Source organism: Stegodyphus dumicola, chromosome 5 (assembly GCF_044657685.1).
Source record: "Stegodyphus dumicola isolate Sdum_Otavi_A_Nest chromosome 5, ASM4465768v1".
NCBI classification, from domain to species: domain Eukaryota; kingdom Metazoa; phylum Arthropoda; class Arachnida; order Araneae; family Eresidae; genus Stegodyphus; species Stegodyphus dumicola.
This window is the reverse complement of record NC_140772.1, coordinates 224,529,347-224,550,353: the sequence shown is the minus strand read 5'-3', so window position 1 is coordinate 224,550,353 and position 21,007 is coordinate 224,529,347. Positions and strand designations below refer to the sequence as shown.

The 21,007-nt window shown below is 32.3% G+C and overlaps 1 long non-coding RNA gene across 1 annotated transcript; it reads right to left on the bottom strand.

The window, feature by feature from the left end:
- Window positions 1-1,979: 1,979 nt before the first annotated feature.
- LOC118188106 (uncharacterized) lies at window positions 1,980-7,896 on the bottom strand. Its single transcript, XR_004758058.2, has 4 exons — window positions 7,755-7,896; window positions 6,562-6,671; window positions 4,381-4,423; window positions 1,980-2,204 (listed from the first exon to the last, which is right to left on the bottom strand). It is a non-coding gene; the product is annotated as an uncharacterized LOC118188106 (long non-coding RNA).
- Between the last annotated feature and the right edge of the window lie 13,111 nt (window positions 7,897-21,007).

Below are 21,007 nucleotides of genomic sequence, written 5' to 3'. Positions count from 1 at the left end.
AATGTACTTATTTTAATCTCATATTTTTTATATAAATCTATGCAAAAACTTTCTGTATGCTATGATTAAAAGGTAAAATAATTTTTATATCAAATTCTTACATATCTGCCTTTTAGTTATGTACAGCAATATGGAATATATATAACTGGAAAATTTAAATGCACTAGTAAATGAAAAAAAAAATAAATAAATAAAAATATAAAAAAAAATAAAATAAAATAAAATAAATTTCTATTAAAAAATTAAGTAACACTTAAAGGCTGAAAATGACTTTCATTTCAAAGTGACATATTATTTCATTTCAAAGTGACTAGAAAATATGCAATAAATTTCGTAAACATCAATTCTGTGTTTTAAATCAATTAATGCTATCGTTCATTTGCATTTTTGTTTACTAAATTCATTATTACTAAATAACACTTTAAATAAATTATTTGCTTTTCCGAAGGACATTTTCTTATGCCATGTAAATGAACGATAGCATTAATTGATTTAAAACATAGAACTCAGGTTTACAAAATTTAATGCATATTTTGTAGTCACTTTGAAATGAAATATTAAAAGTGATTTTCAGCCTTTTAGTATTATGTAATTTTTGAATAGAAATTAATATTTTTGCATTTAAATTTTCCAGTTATATATATTCCATATTGCTGTACATACCTAAAAGGTGGATATGTAAAAATTTGATATTAAATTAATTTTATCTTTTAATCATAATATGCAGAACATTTTTGCATAGATTTATATAAAAAATAAGAGATTAAAATAAGCACATTTTACGAAAAATGCAGTAAATAGGTAATTGGAGATTTATGCAAATTTTTTACCAAAAATGTGCACTTACACAGTAAAGAGGAGAAGGCATCGGACTAAATTTTTACCAAAGTCATTCATATATGCAAAGAAAACATAGGGAAGATTTAGGTCAATTATTATCAAATATATAAGTTTTTGTACCGTAAAATACAGGGAATATCTACATTAATATCCATCTAAAGTACAATATAGTTAATTAAAAAATTCAGTAAACGAATGTCGCACAAAAGAAAACATCATACGTTTAGATTATTTGAATGAGTGTGCTAAATTTTAAAATTGTTAAATATAGACCAGGAAATTGTAGAAAACTTACCTTTTCCAATAGATTACCAAGTTGACTTTGTTATTTTCCTTGAAGATGAATGTTTAATGTCACAAATATTTCATTCATATCTTCAGATAATACACAAATATATACATATTTATTTATTAAAATTCAGTTTATCCCAAACATGTTAAAGAAAATATTAATTTGCATGCAAGTTAATCGAGTAGCTTCTGTTTTAATTACACACATAATTATGATATGTAAAAATTTGACATTTATCAGTCAATCTTGCAATGTATTGTAATCTATTATTGTTGTCTTTCTCAGTTTAAAATCTTATAAATATATTAGATCAGTACTAAAAGTTCACCTCTACAAAAGAAATGCTTTATTGAGGTATTTTTAAAAAGTTCCCTTTTACAATGTAACTGTTTATTTCATAAATAAGTACATAGAATTATGCAAATTCAAAATTACCTAAATATGTTCTTTATTTTACCTTATATACCAGATAAAATTTTAAAAAGTTAATTTGTTTAGGAATATTGAAGTTTTTAAATATTTATCTCATGTGACTTTTTCTATAACATCATTATAAATGTACATGTTGATGTGGACATACCAATTATTTTTTTTCATCAAATAGCTTTATGGTATTAAATGATTTAAAAAGAGGCAACTGGACAAAAGAAAGTAATTAAAAAATGGCTAATTTTTATTAATTTGTTGTCAAATGCTGTGCATTTTAGATTATACTCATATGATAACAATGAGTTATTTAAATTATAAAATTATTATGAACATATCCCACATAAATTAACAAGTATAAAATTTCAAGTTGTTTGAAGTATTATGAACTGTAATAGTTGCAAAAGAAATACACATGAAATTAATTTAAGAATTAGGTTTATTTTACAGGTATTCAAAAACTGCAATTACTGTTAAACAATAAAAACTAAAATTAAATCTGAAGAGCATATTTTTTTCAATAATAAAATTCAACATAGACTTCATGCAGCTTCGCCATATTTGTTCTATAGTTCGCTGTCTTTAATATCCTGCTCGATTTTTGTAAAAGTGAATTCTTTGTCACCCAATGTTTTGAGAACAGCTCCTAAACAAGAAAAAGAAAAATTTGTAATAATTTCACACTTCAGATGTTTTCAGTTTTTAAATATAGTTGAAGTATTAAAAGATGCATATAAAATGCACTGAGTATTTCATATTTAAAAATTTACATTTCAGTAATTAAAAATTTACATTTCAGTAATTAAAAATTTAATTTCACACTATCACACAGTAAGCTTCAATTATATACCTTACACAATGCCTATAATTTCAAGTGAAAAATACTTAAGATTTGTTTAGAACTGCAAGGTTGAGAAAGTCTTTAATGGCTATGTTTGTATTTAAGTACATGAGAAAAAACTTAATTTTGTATTAATTATATTGCATTAGCCTTTTCAATTTTACTCCTACATATAGTAAAGAATATTCGCTTTCTTACAGATAATGTTTTCTTAAATAAAGAGTAAGCAGAAAACTAATCACAACACTATATACATATAACAGAATACTTCATAAACATATACATGTCATTAACATACGTATCTGCATTAACAGGCTATTTTACACATTTCAATAAACCAGAAACCAATACACAATCAAAAGTATTATCAGTAAATTCCTCCAAAATCAGAGCAAAAATCTTTAATTATGATAACAATGGCATCTCAGTTTGCAATATAAAATATTTCAAGTCTACATTCATGTGCATTCTAAGCAAACAGAATGCTGAATAACAATAAAATTATAAATACCATAAAAAAGTTAAGAGCCACGTAGAATGATAGTAAGACTAAATAAGTCTTCCTTCAAAAATCAATTTAAATTCAAAAATTTGCCTTCCTATTTAACATCTCAAAATAAAGTTACTGCTTTCACTAACTAAATTTCCTGTCTTGGCAAAATAAAAATTGTCACTTCTGTTGCAGGAAATATTTGCTGCAAACTTTGTATGCAAATAATCCAGTGAAAAAATTTTAATTGTGGCTTGAATATTTTCTTTATTAAATAAATGAAAAATTGCCACATAATATTAATTTATGATCCACATGAAGCTTTTTACCTCTACCATATCATGCAGCTATTTTAAAATATATACTCTCATATAAAAGCCACAGAATTTTTTTACCAATATAATATAGTATAAATCATTAATAAATCTTCTAAAAACAGCTCCAAATTTTCTGAATTTGATACCCAAAACATAATTCTACGTAACTGTTAATGTATGCATTTGCTTGCACATACTTAAAATGAATTATACACACAAAAACTTAACATATTAACTTTAATAAATTCTTAATTAGCAGGATGACTCAATTAAGGCAAAATATGAAAGAAATCTACCTGATGGAATAGTTGTAAAAGATATATTTAAAAAAAGCTAATATTGTTTACCTTACACAAGAGAAATTGAATTGATGGCAGAAATTGAGTAAACTGTATGCAGCTGGATTATTTATTAGGAATAGAAGTTAGATCAAAGTACCAAAGTCACACTAGGGCTTTAACCATTTGGGTGCAAAGAAGCACCTGAATTTCAAAAAGAATAATTTAAAAAAGCTAATAGAATTACATAACTTTTACAATCTAGTACAAATATTAGACACATAAACAACACTAAATGCCATTATTTACTTGCATATTTTCCTTCTTTGTGTACTTTACTCATTAATTTTTCAGGATATGATTTAGAAACAGAGTTATGGTAAAAATGTATACTGGTAAAAAAAAAATATTGCTGAAACTGATAAGTCCTTTGAATTATATACTATAGTGCAAAGAGGGATGGAATATGTGACTAAATATGATAAATCAGATTACAATAACATTAAACAAATAACATGAAAAACTGAAAAAAAGAAATTTTATTTGAAATTATTTTTTAACTCATGGAAAGACAGACAGTATTTCCAACTTATTAAATTCAATTATATTTTACCTTCGTCAAACCAACATTGGTAAGAGAGTTGTATTTAAAATCGGTGCTAAGCTAAAACTGCTTTCTTGCCTAATTTTATACTATTGAAAATACCGGTAATTGTCAAAGTTATTCGTACTCAATATGTGTAAGATTATTAATGAGTTGCCAAACCTCAGTTAACCATCTAATATACTACATTCAACATTATTATTTTTCTTTTTGAATGTCAGGTTTTCATTATTTCTGCCAATATATCTGTAACAGGACATAAAGACTGAGTTAATGTAGAATAGAAAATTACCTTGCAAGTTAGCACCTTTACCTTAGTGGCAGTACTTCATTCTCTAGAAAAAACATTTTAAATTATTATACTTACACAAAAAATTCATATTTGTTACAGCAAAACATCATTAATACAATAAACCAGAGTTGAATGCAAATCTAGTTTAACTCCATTCTTGAAAACTAGTTTATTACTTTCAATTTAATTTAAAAATAATAAAAAATAAGGTACGTATTATGATGACTACCTAGATATCTCGCCTAAACTGGCAATCCTTGTAGGTTATACAGGTTAACCCTAACATAGGTTATAGAGGGCACTAAGATAGAGAGTATTAATCCCACACTAAGGACTCTAACATTTGGTAGGAACAGTTTGAAAAGTGAAACAGATATTTATAGTGAACCAATGCAAAACAAAAACAATAGTTCTTTAGGGACAAAGCCCCTTTGGACTAATAAATCCGAGTAAATTAACAGCTTTTAGCTATTTTTTCTTGTTGTAAAAAATAGACATACATAATATTTTTAGAAAATAACAGTACTTTAAGCATGCAATTTCCACATATTTAACACAATAATTCATTCTAGCTCTGTTGCAATACTGGCACAGGTACTCCTCCGTTATTAGGACGGGATTCAGAAATGTACAATGAAACCTCGAGATACGAGGAAAGTATAAGCAAAATATGAGATTAATTCGAGTAATGAGCAATGAGCCAGGCTGTTGGTATGGGTGGTGCCATTTCCCTATCCGGTTCAACTCGAGGAATCCCCTCGTCAGATCACTCAGTGTTCTTTTATATACGCGTTTGTGCACTTGCAAGTTAATTGTTTTGACATTTAACGTGAAAATAATTATTTCAAGATGCCTCGCAAGAAGATTGTTGCCTCAGATAGTGCTGCAAAGAAAAATAAGGAGGCCATGGCCGTCGATATCAAGAAAGAAATCGTAGATAAACATAAGCATGGTGACGGAATTGGCGAAGACTTGCGGCCTTTCAACATCGAAAATCTATACTATTCTGAAGAAGCAGGAAGAAATTAAGAAACCTGATGTAGCCAAAGGAATTATCGTTGCTTCCAAGCACCATAAAAGTATTCCTAGATGTTGAGAAGCTGTTGTTGGTGTGGATTAATGAGAATGAGTTAAAATGTTGGTAACAAAGTTAAACTATTGTTATATTATTTACCAGTGTTATTTATTAGGAAAAATTGACTTGATATTAAAATGTTGATATTTTTTGGGGTGTGGAACGGGTTAACTGAATTTCCATTATTTTAAATGGGGAAGCTTGTTTCTAGATACGAGAAATTCGCTATACCAGTTGAATGCTGGAATGAATTAAACTCTTATCTCGGGGTTCCACTGTAGATATGTAAGCATGTGTATATGCATGTATGCGCATATACACATACATACATAAAGAATATACACATGCACACACGAGCACCTACATTTAAAAATGCATGCATATAAACACACATTTCTGAATCTCCTGATAACAGAAGAATACCTACATGAATCACAGGATTTACATTATTCAGTTTCATTAGAATTCTTAAATGCAGAGGATTTACATTAATCAGTTTTATTAGAATTTTTAAATGCAGAGGATTTACATTAACCAGTTTTATCAGAATTCTTAAACGAAATCTTCACTATCCGAAAATTCAGTTTCCTTTCCAGCTGAAACTGTATCAGGAAAATCTCATTTATATTATTTCCCTCTAACAACTGAACATTTTGAAAACCTTTTCTATTCCATGGAAAACTAATGCTACATTAAACATACATTTTCTAAATCTGAAAATTTTAAGTTAGCTTAGAAACTGTAATCATTCTTAAAAAAGTTCGATTTATGCATATGTTAGATCAATAAAATTACTTTCCTGTGAAAAAGTAATATGGCATTGAACAACACGATTTTACACATCAAGATATACTGAGTGAAAATTCCTGAAATGTTTTATTTCTTGGTATCTCTGCAAGAATTGTATAAATAAAACTACCTCCTTTTTATAAAAAAAAAAAAAAAAAAAAAAAAAAAAAAAAAAAAAAAATGTTTAGTAAATATACTATGAAGAAAATTGGTTACATTATTTACAGTTCATAATTAACAGAAAATAAATAATTTCTTATCTTATCAGAATTTATTTTTATCACATTCATAAACAGTACTAATTTAAACAAACATACCATTATGATTTCAATAACTATGAAATAGAAAATCCAAATCTGCATCTTTGATGGTCTAGTAGATTGGACATCTCGTTTACTACAATTCAGCAGGGTGCTGACTCCCCAGACTGTAATATATATATATAATTAATTTACAAGGGAAAAAGCAACAAAAATATAAACAATTTCTTGGTTTTATATAAGCATTTCTGCACATTTACAATTTAAATTTTTTTAACTATCTAGTTATATCAAAATACATGATTTAGTAAAATATAATTCAAATAATTTAAGGTATTTTAGATCAAATACTAATTTTTCAATAAATTTTTTCATGCAAGTCTAATAATCAACATAACTATCAAGTTTTGACTTCGAAAATTATGTTTAGAGAAACTTGAAGCTGCAGTAAATAGTAATAAATTTATTCAAAACTGAAAGTAAAGCATTCTTAATTTATTTTCTTTCTTTAACTATGGCAGATCTTTTAAAACAACAAAATCAAACAAACAAAAAAGAAATGCATTCATGAAAGGACTTAGGACTTACTTATTATTCATGAAAGGATATATTTCAGTAATTACTAGTGCATAAAAATTCAGTATATATATAAAAAAAAAAAAAAATGAACACAGATTTGGAACAAAGTACCTGTGTTTCTATGGCATAAAGTTTCCTTTTTTAATAGCACAATATCTTTGAGTTAAAGATTATATATTAAAGCAAATTTATAAAACTAAATTCAAAAATAAGAAATTAAATTATTTTTAGGGAAAACACTAAGCAAATAAAAAATTTTGAATTTCATAAATAAATGAAAGTTACATGCTTTATTTTTTGGCATAAGGTAGATAACATTTCCATAACAGATTTCTGAACAATTAGCCATGTTAATATTGCCTTTCTTTTTCCATTAAAAGCTATTTCCTGCTTAATTACAGTATGCTTTAAGATAAATATTAAAACATTTGAGTAAAAATAATATAACTATAAAAAGGTGAGACACATACAAAAAGGAGTGACACAAACAGTAAGAAACAGACTAGTGCAAAATTTAACAGTACCAAATCCTGAAAATGAATCATTAGGCACGTACACAAAAGAACAACACATGGAAAATCACATTTCCTACACAGACGCTATTTATAAAATTTTATATAGGTGAAAAAAGTACGAGTATTAAACACTGAAAATATAAAATATTCACTTACTTTCTTCAAATAATTAGTAACTTCGATGGATTCTGTCACAAACGCCAATCCACGAACAAACAGTATTCTTTGCGACTTTACCATTCTTTTCGACAGCCATTGCTGAGTGCTGACTTCACAAATATCCCGCCACAACCGGAAGTAGAAAGTGTCTGCTTTGCCATTGGTCAGTGAACAAGAATTGCAACGCTTTTTTTTCCTTTATAATTAAACATATTAAGAAAGCCTCTAAATTAGCATATGAAATAAACTTACTTTTGCATTATATAAATTTATATTCACAGCATCTCTGTATTAAGGTAATAATTAAATTTTTCTACGAAAAATAGAAATGTCTGTATATTCGCATGCTCAGTGTATAATCGTAAATCCGGTTAATTTTTATAGCGTAAAATTAACTATGCAAATTTTGAGTTCATTTAACTGGACCCTTGTACTTATTCTGTAGATCTCCATATTAAGAATGTCTTTAACTGTTTCAGGAAAAATATAAAATATAATATAATTATTTATTTACATTATTTATTAATTTTTTCCTCATATAAAAATTATTAAAATCGCTATATCATTTTTTCCGTACATTAAACAAAATTTTAAAAAATTAGCCTCATATGATTTTTATAACAAAGATTAAAGGAACTGAAATATATGTAAAATATCAGGATTCAGCTTGCAATTTCGTAGAGTTATTATTATTATTATTAAATAAAAATATTAGTATATCTTTGATTATAATTAATGATCCTTTGGTCTACATTAAACTATTGTTCAAGAAGTTAAACGTTTTCGAGCATCTTCTGCTGTATTTATTATTCTATTCCTCGACATGAAAGATTTGCTAGTCTTATTCCAATTCAATTGCCCACATTTGCTAAATAAAATAAGGAGAGTATTGTACCAAACTCAGTAAGTACACAAATTTAATATACAGTTAAATTAATTAATTATTCCAGTTAAATGGGTAATAGGATTTTCATAAAAGAAATTAAATTGTGTAAATTAATATAAGTGTTGATATGAATAAAAATAACAAATTTGATATAAGAAAATAAATAAGTTATTTTGAAGATGTTTGAATTAAGAAAATATAATTTTTTGCAAAAAATGCACGTAAAGATTTAGCTCACATGTTAAAATTTATAGAAAAATTTTAGCCTCATATATGAATGCCCCTTTTTTCATGTTCGTGGACAAAGAAAACAAAGTGAAATGCCAGAAATACACTAAATATTTTCAATTAATAAACTTCATTTTCAATCTTTTTAGACTTCGTATAATATCCGTAAAAGTGACGAATGAAATATACCATAAAGGCAGTAGTTTCTTTCAGAACATTCGGATTCGTATAATATGCGTAAAAGTGACGAATAAAATATACCATCATAACGGTAGTTTTATCAGTACATTCGGATTCGTATAATTTTCGTAAAAATAACGTGTGGAAAATAATGATCAAGAGTTAACAGTAACTTCAGCCTTTTTCATTCGTATAAATTTCGTAAAAGTAACGTGCAAAAAATACCATACCCTTATTTCACCAAAATTATACGTATATTTTTGGAGACGTGCTGCCTGGGCTTATATTCTCCCCCTTTGAAAGAGCGACTGGGGATTAGGGGACCCAGTCGCCAAATCCTTGTAGTGCAGAATTATCATCTAGAAGCTTTTTTTTTTAGTTCGGGCGCCACTGTAGAGACGTTATTTTTTTTAATCAATAAATTGATGCAATGCCTTCGCCGAAACTCGAACCCATCGAATACGCGCCAAGTGTGCTAACCATTGCGCCAAGAAAGCATGCTAAGAATGCGGGAGAAATATCTTATAATATTTTAAGGTAACTTCATTACTCTTCATATTATTTCAGTGCAACTATTTGCTATTTATGAAAAGGATAGTTTCATAATGTTCTTCATTTATAAGCTGTAAATCATTGCCTATATAATGTTTTAATATATAACGCTATGATTAAAAATATAAGTGTTAGAGTATCCTAATTTAAAATAGTTACATATGTGATTAATTTGCCTGTGTTTATAAGGGCGCGTATTTATTTCTTTTTCTCCGGTGGAAAAATATCTAGGCCCGGCTCTGACAACAGATATTCTAATCTTAAAATCTAGATCCCATCAAACATTTATGGAAAATTATAAAACATGTTCTTAGGAAACACTTCCCATCTCTGTGGTAAAAAAAAAATAAAATAAAATAAAACAATTGATAAGGGTTAAATTAATTAATAGTGTAAAATTTCTCCTTCTGAAATCCTCTCACTACTAGTTCTTTTATAGAGAAAGAAAATCTATACAAGAATTCATGGCGGATAAACGCCAAATTAATAGAAAAGGGCTAATATTTTTTTCGTTGCCTCTACTACGTATTTCAGTGGGTAATTTAAATATTGGCTTTAGAGTTATCTTCACGTTTGTACGTTCATTATTATTATTTTGCACTCATCAGTTATTTTATGTTTTGGATCTTTCCTATCATTTCTTATTTCCATTTCTCTTAAATTAATTCAGATTTTAATTCAGAGCGTGTTCCTGCCTGTGTATGCGCACGTTATTTTTCTCCCAGTCTGATAACTTGAACTTCTCGGCTTTGCATTAGTTTGCTGCCGATATTTAAATACCTACGCCGGTTAGGTTCGTGAGCCAACTTTCACGTTAAACTGAATTGTGTAACCTTTGGCTACTAAGTTTAATTTTGAAATTGCCTCCACAAATTACAGGCGGAATTTGTCAAACACGAGATGTGCTCTTCTGTTAAAGATCTAATTTAATAAAACTGTTAATTTTCAACCTTCTCAGGACTTTGTCATTAATTTCAGACTCATCGATAATTCGCTACCAATCTGTTAGGTATTCGGTCAGTAATTGAGGTAAGCAAAGATTACCTCAGAGCAAAGATTTGTAAGTTTTTATTTACAGTCGAGGAATGGAAAGAGTAAGAGTGCAATAATTATTGGCAAATTCTTTTTCGCAAATAATGTGGTAAAATTCTATAGAAATTCTTTCTTTAATCGATCTGTAGGAAACCGTCAGTTAATACTCAGTTAAACCCAGCAGTCAGTCAGACTTTGTTAACTCAGTTGGTGTATTAGAAAGACGTAGCATTTTCGTTAGGAATTGTCATCCTAAAAAAGCGTAGAAGTCGTTACCATAAAATACGAGTTTGCTTATCTCATCGTCATATCAGTTCGCTGACTCACGATCTTCGTAACATTTTGCTTAACATTTTGTTATTTTATAAAAAAACAAAATGCAATTTTTTTTTTTTTTAATGCGGATACTATTGCATTAACTTTCTCAGCTTATGACTCAGCCCCCCCCCCAACTGATCAAATAAATGCATATGTATGTAACAGCTCCTATTACAAGGACAATATTTTAAATGCAATCTTATCAGAATAAATGTTTTCGATAGAGAGGTAAAAGCGCAGATAAAAGAACTGGATTCATCTTCTATAGATGTAAAATAGTATTTGCATACATGCTTTCTCAAAACTACGGTGATGCCCACCTGTCTCAACAAATTCACCTTCTATCCCAAAGAAATTTCTAAAAATATTTCTAAAGAGAAAATTACACAATAACTTTACTGTTACTTAACAGCTAACTAACTATGCTGTAACTTAACTATTAATTAAACTGTAACTTAACTGTTAAATTCCAATGAATATTTTTCGAAATTAATAAGATATTCATTTAGAAAGAAATTTTCTTCTGGTAAAATTAATTTCTAAATAATTACATTCTCTTTAAGGAACATTTAAAAACTGTTAAGGATAGAACTTTTGCATTAATAAATTAATTATTATGCATGGTAAATGGTTATCAAAAATGGTAAAAAAGTTGTTGACAGATTTTTAGAACGATTTCGGAGACATTTAATTAATGCTTAAAATATAAAGTGTATTTTTTTATGTTCGATCTGATTGTCTTAATATCAATCTACATCCTCAGCGGCTGAGCGGTAAAAGGGCTGAACACTGGTAGTTCGGTCCGAGGTTCAAATCCCGCGAACGGGCTGGCTGCATGCGCCAGCCCGTTCGCGGCTGGTTTCGTGGCTTCGGTTTCGTGGTTTTTTCCATGTGTAATGTGAATACCAGTCAGTTTCCCTTAGAAAGTTCTCCCCGAAGGCATCCCTCCCCTTAGGCAGATAGCCTTAATGTGCTTTGCCATATTCACAATACATCAATCTACATCCTGATTTCCATGATAGAATGCCTTTTTGAAAAATTTTCCAGAGACATTGCTTTGCATTCCTCTTTCACTATAATGTTTGAATCATCAAATGTGGTGAGAACAGGAAAAAATATGAAGATAGAACGTGACAAAATTGAAAGTGTCAAACTTTTACGATTTGTTACTTTTAAGCTAAATAGACTAATAAGAGCATTGTTTTATTGAGCTAATAGTAGTAAACAATTTTAATTGATATTTGTTCTTTAATTAGAAAAAGCTTGTATTTCCAGATGACCGTGTGCTCACAGGGCTCCTTTGAAGCTCGGGACCCCTGGCGACCTACAGGTTTGCCAGCCGCTTAACCCGCCTCTGCTTGTGACCTCTAACACACCCGTTTTGACCGCATCTGCGACGAGCGTAGTTGATACGTAAAGGGTTAACTGGGCCTATTTTGGTGATTTCCGTAATTTAGTAAAATGCCTCGGTTCTATTCATTGGCACGCCTTTGTTCTAAGAATGAAAAAAGTATGCGCTTACGCTTCGTGTTACTTTAACATCTTTACATTTTGACTAAAATGAATAAAAGCTTTAAAACTAGTAAAAAAAAAAAAAAAAAAAGTTTTAAGAGAATAAATACCATCCAAAATTTAAAAATAAATAACTATCATTTTAGAATATACTCCGGCACTTCTTAATTTTTGGGATAAATCATAATTCTAGGCGGAGCGCACCGGAGCCCTAAATAAGAAGGCTCCGGCATTTCTATTATGCATCTGAACAATTTCAGTAGAAATTTTTTAATTTTTGGAATAAAATTATTTTAAAAATCGCTTATTAAATTTTAGTTTATCTCTTTACATTTTATTTAATTTTAATTATTTAATTACTTAAATATTTAACTATTTAAAAAATAATAATTAATTAGTTTTTATTTAATTAAATAATAATCTATAAATATTTATTATTAATATTGATTAAATAATTATTTATTACTTTGATGATAGTTAACTATTTAATTTTTAAATTATTAATGATTTTAATAGTTATTTTATTTATTTATTTATTTACTTTTTTTTCCTCTTTGCTAACGATCTTCCATAGGGCTCTGGTACTTCTAATTTTAGAAATTAAGCCCTGAGGATATATAGTGTTACGAATTTGGTATTTAAAAAGCTAATGTTAGTTCAATTATAAATTAAATGGTTTTATTTCTCGCGCAGTGCAGCGTGTGACGAATATTAAAAGAAAGCTAAGCCGGAAAATTGAAAATACAAGAGCGCGTGCATTAAATAAATAAATATCTCTTTTTGATTTCGAGAAAGTACTGGAAAATTCTAGCGCGTGATTTTAAAATCTTATAAAAGGAGGAAAACATCTCAGTTTGTAGTAGTTGCTTAGTTTGTAGTTGTTTAGAAAACTGCTCTTGTTGATTGTAGCGAATTCGTGGATTAGCTTTCTTTAGCTGTTTTGAATTACGTTCTATTGGACATTTGAGTAGTTAAAAGATAACTACTGTGAGATATTGTAATACTACATGATAATTTTAGAAGATTTAAGCATTTCTGTTGTGATAATAATAAATTTTTGTGCATTCATATCGTAACGAACCCGTACGCAAGCAACAATTTTTGGTGTCAGAAGTGGGATTTGAATGCCAATCACAAGAGCGATGGAAGAGCAGTTAAGACAGTTGATATCAGCCTTTGCTGCATTTAAAGAGGAAATAAAAAAGGGCCAACAGGAAATGAAAGCGGGACAACTAGAAATGAAAGATGATATGAAATTTGGTCAGGAAAAGATGCAAGAATCCGTTAAAAAGGAAATGGAAGCCGTTCACGAAACGTTGGAAGCTGGTCAAGTAACTTTTAAGGAAGATATAAAAGTTGTACAAGAAAAGATTGAAGCAGGTCAAGACGAAATGAAAAGAGAAATAACCTGCGTAATAGAAAGTAAATTTGAGGCCATGAAAGACAGAAGAAAAGGTTTCTTCTGTCAAAGATGAAATAGAAGATAGAGTGTCGGCTGTGGAGCAACGAGTCGAAGGAAGAATTTCGGCCGTCCAACAACAAGTTGAAGAGAGAGTTTCTGCAGTTGCCAAAGAAATGGAAACTTTAAAAATTCGTAGCGACGGCAGGGAGCAAGAGTGATGATTTTAAATTCTTACCGATGCCTGCTCGTCCATCTCTGAAGCTATCCACACATGATGGGAAAACATCCTGGCAAGTGTATAAGACCCAGTTTTCTATCGTTGCGGATGCGAACGGATGGGACTCCCAAGCTAAGGCCTGTCATCTCGCCGCTTCTCTGAGAGCAGACACAGCGGATATCCTGCAGACGCTTCCCGAAAATCAAAGGCTAGATTTCGAAGCTCTGTCCGGCGCCTTGGAGCTGCGCTTCGGCGAGTAATGTTTAAAAGACTACAGCAGGCTCATATTAAAATCCCGTCAACAGAAGCTCACCGAAACACTTCAGGAGCTCGCCACGGATGTTGAAAGGCTGTCACATCACGCCTTTTCGGAGTGCCCGACAGAAACAAGGGAAATCCTGTCCCTGCAATATTTCATCGATGGCATCCGGGACCCTGAAATACAGAAAGCACTGCGAATGGCGGATGTTAAAGATCTGAAAAGCGCTTTAGTGTACGACATGAAATTTGAGGCAGCCCAGCAAGCCACTCGTAGAGACCGCCACCCAATCAGAGCTGCTCATGTCCAGGAACCAAGGGATCAAGTTACTGTTCGTCTAGACGATATAACCAGACAACTCAATGACTTAAGAAGAAATATCAGTGAAAAGAAACCGACCTTAAAATGTTGGAACTGCGGTGCTGAAGGACACATACGACGAAACTGCAGAATACCCCAGGGTACGGATGTTAAGACCACTCGTAACAAACAGCAGGAAAACTAATTAGTGGCCATCTCGCGGGGCGGAGGTTGCCAGATAATGAAAAGCCCCAGTTTAAAGCGTTTCATATTTCTGCAGTGAGAGGCGGCAGTAATGGACTTTTCATAATAGGACATATTAATGGAGTTCCCTGCAATATGACGATAGATACAGGAGCCAACGTTACCATCATCCGAAAAGATTTGGCTCAACAACTGGGAAACAAACTTATCTGCTTTACCCTGCTTTACCCTCCAGACTGTGTCCAGTGAGAAGATCGACATCGACGGAAAAGTAAATGTTAACATCACGTTTCGAAGTGCCGCTTACTATCACACAGCATATGTAGCAGAGATCACTGATTCTTGCATACTCGGATTGGACTTTCTAAGGAAATACAATTTTTCCTTGGACTTTAAAAATAACGAATTGCATTCTAGATCTGAGGACATAGCTTTATTTGAAGTTAATGATGAAGAAGTTAAATCTGTCTATAAAATCATAGCACAAGACAATATCCCAATATCCCAATAACTGTAATAGCCCAAAAGGAGTACTAGTAGCCTCAACACTCGTCGACCTATCCAGAACGGTTATTCCGGTGAGAGTTGCCAATGTAACTGAGAAGGTGAGAATTATTAAGAAAGATGAAGTGGTTGCAGCATGTACTCCAGTAACCACCGTTGAAAGAAAGAGTAACATCTAAGAATCCGTGTCTTCAGGAAATATTACATCAGAGTTACTTCAGAATGCGTAATTAAACGATGAAGAGAAGAATGTTGCCGATCGCGTCATTAAAGATCTTCAAGTTGTTTTCTCCCGCTCGTCTTCTGACGTGAGTCGAACCAGTTTGACACAACATAGAATCGATACCGGCGATCATCCCTCGATCAAGCAACATCCAAGACGTCTACCGTTTGCTAAACAGGAAGAGGTGCGAACACTGTTAAAATATATGGAAGAAGGCGATGTCATCGAGCCTTCAGTAAGTCCATGGGCATCTCGCATCGTCCTAGTCAGAAAGAAAGACGGCTCAACAAGATTTTGCGTTGACTATCGCCGGTTGAATGAGGTTACGAAGAAAGACAGTTACCCTCTTCCTAGAATTGACGACATTCTAGACACTCTTTCTGGAAGCAAGTGGTTCTCAACACTTGATTTAAAGAGTGGGTATTGGCAGGTAGAAATACAGCCTGAAGACCGAGAAAAGACGGCATTTACTACGGGACAAGGGCTGTGGCAATTCAAGGTAACGTAGTTTGGAGTGTGTAATGCGCCGGCAACATTTGAACGCCTTATGGAGACTGTTTTGAAAGGACTTTCCTACGAAGCCTGCCTGATATACCTGGACGACATCGTCACCGTCGGAAAGAGTTTTGAAGAACATTTAGAAAATCTTAGGAAGGTGCTTCAGAAATTGAAAGAAGCCAATCTGAAGCTGAGTCCTACTAAATGCAAATTGTTCCGAAAGGAAGTGACTTACCTGGGACATATCATCTCTGCAGAAGGTGTGCGCACGGATCCTGAAAAGGTATCAGCGGTTAAATCCTGGAAACGTCCCGAAAATGTCCATCAGCTGAGAAGCTTCCTAGGGCTTTGCACCTACTATAGGAGATTCGTGAAGGACTTTTCTTCCATCTCAAGACCCCTTCACAAGCTGACAGAGAGCAACCAAAAGTTCTTGTGGACAAAAGAATGCGACGATGCATTTAACAACTTAAAGGAGGCTTTAACATCTGCTCCAATCCTAGGGCTTTGCACCTACTATAGGAGATTCGTGAAGGACTTTTCTTCCATCTCAAGACCCCTTCACAAGCTGACAGAGAGCAACCAAAAGTTCTTGTGGACAAAAGAATGCGACGATGCATTTAACAACTTAAAGGAGGCTTTAACATCTGCTCCAATCCTGACGTATCCTCAGCGCGACCGACCATTTATTCTCGACACAGACGCGAGCAATGAAAGTGTCGGTGGTGTTTTGTCCCAAGAAATAGACGGCCAAGAACGTGTAGTGGCGTACTGGAGCAAGTGCCTGTCTAAACCGGAGAGGAATTATTGTGTCACCAGGAAAGAGTTGCTCGCCATAGTCAAAGCTGTAGAACGGTTCCATCACTATCTATACCGCAGAAAATTCCTGCTCCGCACCGATCATGCATCATTGACCTGGCTTTTAAATTTCAAGAATCCTGAGGGTCAAATAGCCAGGTGGATACAGAGACTCCAAGAATATGACATCACTATCCGTCATCGTAAGGGATCATCACACGGAAACGCCGACGCCTTGTCTAGAAGACCTTGCCAAGAAAACTGCCGATATTGTTCCAGGGTGGAATCAAAATACGAGCTGCTGACTCTGGTCGCAAGACAAATTACAACATCAACATCGGCTGATCGAGAACCGTGGAGTGAAGTCAGGAAAGACCAGCTGGAAGACCACGACATTAAACCCACAATTGATTTAATGGAGTCGTCAAACAGAAAACCTACCTGGCAGGACATTTCTATCTGTAGTCCTACAACCAAACAATATTGGGCACTCTGGGATTCACTTCACATTCGAAACGGCGTCTTATACCGGAAATTCGAATCGGATGATAGGAAGACGTTCCGATGGCAGCTGATACTTCCAAGATCCCGCATTCCTGGTGTCCTTAAAGAACTACATAACAGCTCTACGGGAGGTCACTTTGGAATAATGAAGACCTTACAGAGAGTTCGTGAGCGCTTTTACTGAAATAATGCAAAGGATGACGTGCAAAAGTGGTGCCGATCTTGCGATGCCTGTGCAGGTCTGAAAGGACCGAAGAGACGCAGCCGAGGCAAACTGCAACGTTACAACGTAGGCGCGCCTTTTGAACGTATCGCCTTTGATATCTTGGGACCTCTGCCACGAACTGCTGATGGCAACAAATACATACTCGTTGTCGTTGATTACTTCACCAAGTGGCCTGAAGCGTATCCTATTCCTGATCAAGAGGCTGTTACAGTAGCTGAGGTGATGATACAGCACTGGATTTCCAGGTTCGGAGTGCCTCTTCAGTTACATTCCGATCAGGGAAGGAATTTTACCTCGGTAGTAATCAAAGAACTATGCAAACTACTCGGCATTGACAAGACCCAAACGACGCCATTACATCCCCAGTCGGACGGCATGGTAGAGAGGTTCAATCGAACCATCCTTAATAACCTCTCATTAGTGGTTTCCAGAAACCAGCAGGACTGGGACAAGAAATTATAGCTGTTTTTACGGCTTACCGCAGTGCTGTCCACGAGACTACCGACTATTCTCCATCACAGATGCTCTTCGGTCATGACCTTCGTCTGCCTTGTGATCTATTGTTTGGCCGCCCTCCGGATGCTCCTTCATTGTCTGAGGAATATATTCGAGATCTCCAGGCCCGGTTTGAAGTAATACACAACTTTGCACGAGAGCGAGTCAACTTAGCGATGGAGAAGATGGAGACCCGATACGACACAAGAGCTACTGAACATCAATTCCACGAAGGAGACAAGGTAGGGTTGTGAAATCCGACTCGACGGAAAGGAGTTTGTCCGAAATTACAGTCACCTTGGGATGTCCCGTACACAGTTCTAAACAGGCTGAATGACGTCATGGTTCGGATTCGTAAGTCTTCGAACTCTAAACCTAAAGTCGTTCATTACGACAGGTTAGCTCATTACTATGGCCATAGTACGTAGTGTAAATAATTGTAAATAGTATCAGACCATGGTCCTTTATGGTTTTAAATGTGTATTTGATTTGATTTGTATTTAGTATTTGATTTGCATTTAGTGTTTGATTTGTATTTAGTGTTTTGTATTTAGTATTTGATTTGCATTTAGTGTTTGATTTGTATTTAGTGTTTTGTATTTAGTATTTGATTTGCATTTAGTGTTTGATTTGTATTTAGTGTTTTGTATTTAGTATTTGATAGCATTTGATTAAGTTAGTTATTGCATTTATTGTTCATGTTGTTTGATATTGTAATGTAATATTTATGCCTCAGTTGCATTTATGCCACAGTTGTAAGTTTAGCTTCCTGTCCAGTGATTGTACTGCCCGGGACGTGCAGTCCTTGGGAAGGGGGCAGTGTTACGAATTTGGTATTTAAAAAGCTAATGTTAGTTCAATTATAAATTAAATGGTTTTTTTCTCGCGCAGTGCAGCGCGTGACGAATATTAAAAGAAAGCTAAGCCGGAAAATTGAAAACACAAGAGCGCGTGCATTAAATAAATAAATATCTCTTTTTGATTTCGAGAAAGTACTGGAAAATTCTAGCGCGTGATTTTAAAATCTTGTAAAAGGAGAAAAACATCTCAGTTTGTAGTAGTTGCTTAGTTTGTTGTTGTTTAGAAAACTTCTCTTGTTGATTGTAGCGAATTCGCGGATTAGCTTTCATTAGCTGTTTTGAATTACGTTCTATTGGACATTTGAGTAGTTAAAAGATAACTACTGTGAGATATTGTAATACTGCATGATAATTTGAGAAGATTTAAGCATTTTTGTTGTGATAATAATAAATTTTTGTTCATTTTTCATCGCACTTGTGCATTCATTTCGTAACGAACCCGTACGCAAGCAACAATATGTAAACTATTGTATGATGCAAATGACTCCAACAAAAAACGAAGAACATTTTTACATTCTCATCTGAGAGAATCAGTGATATACTTTAATATTAATATTGCACTTTTTGTGTTTTGCATTATGATTAAAAAATATAATGCATTTGTTTTTACTTCCTTATACGAAGTAAAAAGGAGCTATTGTAATCGCGAAAAGTTTCAGGCCGCATATTTCAACGAAAGTATCCATTCTGACCGCTATCGAATGCAATTTAACGATGTTTTTGCGTGATATCTGTACGTAAGGACAGAATAAAATACTCTTTTCCTTCAAAAAAATTATAAAACTTCTTTAAAATTAATTCTGAATAGAATTTTTCGTGGCGTCTGTACGAACGTATGTACGTACGTACGTATCTCGCATAACTCAAAAACGAGTAGCCTCAGAATGTTGAAATTTTGTATATAGGACTGCTATAACATGTAGATGTGCACCTCGTATTTTGGTTGCAATCGGCCGCACCAAACGTATTTAAATATATTTATATATATATCCACTCTGTTATCCGGCTCAGTGATCTCAGTTTCTTTACTCTTATATGTTTGTAAATTGTACATTTTTTGCTTTAAAAATGATTGTATTATGTTGTTTTTATCTTCCGGTTAAGGTTTTTATGCCTTTAGTAAATCTGTGCGGAATATTTTTAGAATTATCAACAATTTTAAATTTGTCTAAGTGCTGGTAAGCCTTTTTTTTATGGCGGCCATTGATGTTTACATTTGAAACAGGAGACTAGTGGATTTGTTGCCAATCTAAAGAAACTAAGTTTCGCAACAACAAAGATAACGCATTCATTTATTATTGCCAATTAAATCATGCTTAATTCTTTCTGGAAATTTTTCGAGGAAATAAGTGTTTAAGATTTACTTCGTAATTTTTAATATACATTATATTTTAATATACATAATAATTGAGTTTTTATGTATTTTTGCCTTCTCGCGAAGTGAGAAATGAATGAATTAAATGAGATATACTCAATCGTCTGTGAAAAACTGTTTCTTTTTTGTTTTGTTTGCTTAGTTTTTTTTATACATCATTCTAGCTTTATTATAGTGTTTGAATAGAACATGTGGCAACGATTAGATAATTCTATTCTTTAAATGATATAAATTTTGTGCATTATGAGTTATAATATGAACGAAATATATAAGTTAACTGTTATATAATTATTGGATTATATAACAGTTAACTTAGTTTCCGTTATATAATTATTATATAAGTTAACTGTTACATAATAATTAATACTGTTAAGTGAATCTAGCGCCAGAGTGTCGCTATGGTAAACAAATACTAGAGTGAATCTTAAAGAATGCATTTATTCTATTGTGGTTTATGCGCTGTCGGCGAAGTAGATTTAATTCAATCCAATAAGTTTAAATGAAATGAAAAAAAAAATTCGTGTAATTTAATATTCCATACAAGGAAGTCATGTGATGTACACATCAGATTTTTTTTATGGCGGCCATTGATGTTTACATTTGAAACAGGAGACTAGTGGATTTGTTGCCAATCTAGAGAAACTTAGCTTCGCAACAACAAAGATAACGCATTCATT